Source organism: Coffea arabica, chromosome 6e (assembly GCF_036785885.1).
Source record: "Coffea arabica cultivar ET-39 chromosome 6e, Coffea Arabica ET-39 HiFi, whole genome shotgun sequence".
NCBI classification, from domain to species: domain Eukaryota; kingdom Viridiplantae; phylum Streptophyta; class Magnoliopsida; order Gentianales; family Rubiaceae; genus Coffea; species Coffea arabica.
In genome coordinates this window covers 26,088,844-26,094,642 of record NC_092321.1, presented here as the reverse complement: position 1 = coordinate 26,094,642, position 5,799 = coordinate 26,088,844, and positions in this window count along the sequence as shown.

Here is a 5,799-nt window from a genome sequence, read left to right as displayed (position 1 = left end):
TTTCCAAGGGTACAAGTTTCAGCCAAATTCTAGCTTATATACCTCTATGAAAGAGGACTCGAATAATCTAGGCAATTCAAGTTCAATTCAACCTCAACTCTTCGCTCGAATCACAAGTACACACGCCTAGTTCTCGATTGGAAATTTGGGCGGCATGCCCTTTGTTTATAGCTATTTTCCAGCCATTTGTGGTTTCATTATTTTCATCGATTCAGCCCCAATGTCACACACAAGCAATGTTACCACAATAGCCCTTCAATTAGGCTAAATGTCATTCGATTACATAATAATACTAGTAATGTGACCGGAAACCAAGTTTAAGGATAAACAACAAAATAGCAGGTTTGACGTCTCTTGGCGTTTCGGTCACAATTGAAGCTACGCCTATTGGTTTGGGGTACACTTTATACCGTTTCGAAACTAAGATAGAGAACTACAAGTCTTATGAAGACATCTACAGCCAATTCGTTCATTTTCAAGGTCAAAATGTGCAATCTCAGAGAAAACAGAAAACTGTCCGCGAAACAGTGCATTTTGACAGTCAGGAGTAATTTTATCATTTTACATGTTACAGTGCTCCGATTGAGATGAAATTTTACAGACAGCCATACAACTCCATTCCCTACAACTTTTATGTTTTGACCTAGGCCTGATTCGGCCTTTAACATGGACGAATTAAACAGGTCAGAAATAGGACAGGTTTTTCTCTAAAGCTGGAAATTTAATGATTCAATGGAAACCAAGTTTAAGGACAAACAACAAAATAGCAGGTTTGACGTCTCTTGGCGTTTCGGTTACAACTGAAGTTATGCCTATCAGTTTGGGGTACACTTTATACCGTTTCGAAGCTAAGATAGAGAACTACAAGTCTTTTGAAGACATCGACAGCCAATTTATTTATTTTCATGGTGAAAATGTGTAATCTCAGAGAAAACAGAAAACTGTCAGCGAAATAGTGCATTTTGGTAGTCAGGGGTAATTTTATCATTTCATATGCTACAGTACTCCGATTGAGCTGAAATTTTATAGGCAGCTATATAACTCCATTACCTACAACTTTCATGTTTTGACTTAGGCCTGATTCGGCCTCTAACATGGACAGGTTCCTCTCTAAAGCTGGAAATTTAATGATTCAATGCTTACTAATCACATTCATGTCTTGAATCACTACCCAAGTCCCTATCCAAGCTCCTCCACATCATATACTATGTAAACAACAATAAACACACTAAAAATCTCAAACCCTAGCTCAACAATCCAACATATCATGCCAAACTAACAAGTTAACCATCTCAAGCCAAGAATATAAGATTCTATCCAAACTTAAACAAGATTAAGGAAGAGAAAAAGGAAAGGCAGCCATGACACCTTCCAAAAGTCCCTTGGAAGTGAGAAACACATCACTTTCTTCCCAAATTTTTAGCACTCCAAGTCTTCCAAGCACAAAAGGAAAGGTTAATCAGTTGAGTTCGGTTGCTTGCACTCAAACAAGGATGGATTCAAGGTGAAAGTTGCTAGTTTCTCTCTTGAAGCTCGGCCAGAATGTACAGAAATGAAGAGGAAATGAAGTGAATTTGGTGATAAAAATGAAGGAAATTGGTTGGTCAAAGTTAGGTAGATGGCCGCCAAGTGTCGCCGTAGGATTAACTCTCAATTTTTTCCTTTTTTTCCTCTTTTCTTTGGTCAAAGATTGTGGCTGGTTTAAGAGATATTTTAGGGTTAATTAGCTGAAATAAAAGCAAGAATATTAAGGTAATAAAGTAGTGTTCAAGTGGTGTATTCAATCGGTAGCGAACGGTACAAGTCGGTTCACACCGTTTTTCCTTAACTCGCACGTACTAGGGTTTTCACTTATAATTCACTAACTTATTATTATTACTTCTAATCATACACTTTTTCTTATCTAAAACTCACTCTTAACCACCAAATTCAGTACACACTCCGTACCGAGTAATCACACTACCGAAAGACGTAAAAACCCTAGTTTACCCGAACTATAAAACTAAGGGTAAAACTCTTAAATTTCTTATTCATTACAACTATTGAGGGAGTAAATGCGTAGTAAAGATGTTATAAAGTAAGTTAATCAAAATAAGAGGGAATTTTAAGAAAATATAAGCGAATTTTCCAGTTGTCACATTGTGGATATCAGCATCATTGACAAGCTTGGATCGGGGTTCACTAATGTTGAAAGTGCAACCGTAGACAATAGTTGACGCTTAGATTCATCATAGGGGTCCAGACTAAAATTCGAGTTGCACGGACGGTCCAAATTTTCTTCGAAAGCTTGTGGCAAATTAGGGAGTCAATTGTAGGTGCAACCGTACAAGACACGAACCAAGCAAATTCGGTACTTAGTTTGAACTTGATTCGAATCAGACTCGTTCAAACTTATTTGTTAGGTGTCAATCGAAACCTGAATATGATTTCAAACTTGAAAATATTATTGAATCAAATACGATTTTCATGTTGTCCAACTCGATATGTTCAAGAACGTATAAGGCACTTCGTAAAAATATACCTATAGTTTTCATTCTTAACTCCACTTCTTTCCTCTTATCGTATATTACTTATCTTCCAAAATAGCACTCATATAATACTCTTGTTTCTTGAATATGCATAATTGATTTTAATTATATTTCTAATTCATTGTAATAGATTTCTTGAATATCAAAGAGCAAAAATTAAGAAAAAAAAGCAACAATTCGGGTGAAAATTTCTATATAATACATTATAAAATTTCAAACCGATCCAAGTTTTGATGGTATGTGCTTGAACTCTATATTTTGACAAGCCAAGCCAAGCTCGTGAACATATCATCTGAAATTTCAAACCAAACTCGATCTGTTTCTTTCAAAAAAATTTTAAAAACAAATCAAGTTCAAACATTTCTTTTAATTTTCAAACCAATTCTGAACATATCTTTCTCCGACTCAACTTGTTTTCAGTTCTACCTGACTGACATATTTTTGCGTACCATGTTCGAGTTTTTGTAACTTATATGTTAATAGGAATTTTTTTTTTTGGTTCTTTCTTTTCTAATTTTAACTTCTGTGAAAATAGTAAGACCAAAGAAGATGACTAATTTTAATTGCATTACATAACTTCAGTTTTGTCGAATTTAGTTACGAATATTGAAGCCCAAACTGGTTTCTCTATTTGCAGCAACTTTTTAACAACTAAATAAATACAAACGGATACTGCTTTTGAGTAAAGAATGGGTTGGAATAGTCTACTGATTCATTTAACTAATTGGCCAATTCATTGTGGTATTGGAGTTCCTTATAGGTTTTGGTATTCTGTTGAGTTTATGTCCATAATTGAGAAGACAAATGAGAAAATTTATGTCATAAAAGTTATGCACTAGATTAGATTACTATATGTGTAGGCTTTCTATCATCCGTGATTACATCCATCTGCTTGTAACAAAATAACCCAGAAAAAAGGGAAATTTTGGCAGAAGGGAATAGGAAGATCGAGAATTCTTAAGAAGGATGAAGTAGCTGTCAATCCACTAGTTTCAGCATTTTAAATCCTCCAACTATCAATTTTTGCTATATACTTTAATCATCTAATTTCAGGTCAAGAAAGGGATGAATTCGATGGTCTAGGTGAAGAAAGTGTATAAGTGAAAAGTTTCGAATTCGATACCTCCCATTTATATTTAAAAAAACTTTTATATCAAGCTGATTATAAATTTGAAAGTCAAAGTTGCCCTGCTTATTTATTTGGACTTTGCAATACACCCAAACCAAGGCAGGGCTTCTGGAAGACTCTTCAAACTTCCCGTCCATTACTTTGACGAGCACTATGAATAGAGAAGAAACTCATCTCTTCCATTTCTTAATTTTTGAACTTATAGAGATGATAACATTAATGTTTCACTTATAATACCACTTTTTTTTTTTTAAAGATAACATGGGTTAAGAGTGAAACTGAATGCATCATAGAGTTCATTTGTATAGCATCTCGAGGCATTGCAAGAATTCTTGAAAGGATCTCAGCTGTTTTAAACAAAGCTTGTGAAGTAATGTACCATTTTAAACTCAACAGATCTTGGGTTGAAAACAAGCTTCATCAAACAGAGGTATCTTCATGATTGGTTTGAAGATTAAATGAAATGTTTGAACTTGGTTTGTGTTTGATTGGGTTTGGTTTGAAATTTTAGATGTATGTTTACGAAAAGTTTGGTTTGACTCGTCAAAGTATCGAATTCAAACACATACAATCAAAACTTGACTTAATTTGAAATTTCATATTGTATTGTATAGAGATATTCACCCTAATATGTTGTTTTTTCCCTTAATTTTTGTTTTATGATATTCAAGAAATCTATTACGGTGAAACCAGTTATGCTTTTTCAAGAGACGAGAGTAGTATATGCTTGCTATCTCTTAAAATAAGTAATATATGGAAAGGAAAGAAGTGAAGTTAAGTAGGGAAACTATATGTATATTTTTATCGAATTTACTTGTCTTATATGTTTCTGAACATATCAAGTCGGACAACAAAAAAATTATGATTGGTTCATTAATATTTTCGAGTTTGAAATCATGTTTGGGTTTGGATTGATACCTAAACAAACAAACTTGAACGAGTTTAGTTCGAATCTAGTTCAAGTTGAGTACCAAATTGTTTTGTTTGATTTACAACCCTAAACAGATCCAAAACATTACATTGTGATTTTAATGTTTTAAGCAATTTGGAGTAAAGTTTCTTTATTCAAAGATAAAACGTACACATCAAATTAGGGGTAGGCGTGGGTTGAGTACCTGCCCCGTCCACTATTTGGCTGACCTGACATGTAACTTGCGGGTCAGCCATTTTTTAATCCTTATCTACCCTGCATATCAGCGGGTACTTGGTTATAGAGTACTTGCTGAGATAGGGTCAGGTCATATAAAACATAAGATCATGATCTCTACAGATGAATCTTGTAAATAAACTATAGTCTCTCATATTTATAGAAATTACTTATTTAGTTCTAAAAAATATTATTTTATAGTATGCATATAAAAATAAAATATATATATATATGTGGGGTGGGTCGGATACTCGCGGATTTTTAATTATGTAACCCTAACCTGCCCCGCATTTTAGCCGGTACCCAACCCTCTTTTGACTCGATTAAATAATATAGATCGAGTATCTTAATTTTCAGATCTGATTGGATTAGATACGGTGGATTTTCGGGTTAGCGGATAATTTTGTCCACTCCTACATCAAATGGCAAACATTTTGTTGGAATATTGCAAAGATAATAGTTCTTTAAAAAACATTCACTTTTGATGAATTTATAACATTATCATCACTTGGAGTAAACATTAATATAGTCTAAATGACTGCTTCAAAATCATAGAAATTATTTATATTACTTTTTGAAACATAATTAATCCTCTAGGGGTTTAATTAACCGTTCTACCTTAATGATTATATCAAATTAATATGTACTTAAAACTTAATATTTCATTTAGAAATAATTTTTCCCTTCTTGATATTTCATTTAGAAAGTTAATTTTTTTTCCTTCCTAACAAATTTAGTTTTTATGTCTTCATCCCCTTCCTTTCGGCTTTGGATCATCACCATTCCCTCCAAACAAATCACAATATCCAAAAAAAAAAGGTAAAAAAAGGATATAAAGTTTCTTGCAGTGATTGATCCAAAAAAAAAAATTTAAAGAAAAGGGTACAAAGTTTCCGAAATTATTTGTTTGGGGTACAAAGTCCAAGATAACAAAAGTTATAGGGGTGCAAAGTGGATTACTCCCAACTGCATTATTTCACTGACTACGAGGAGCC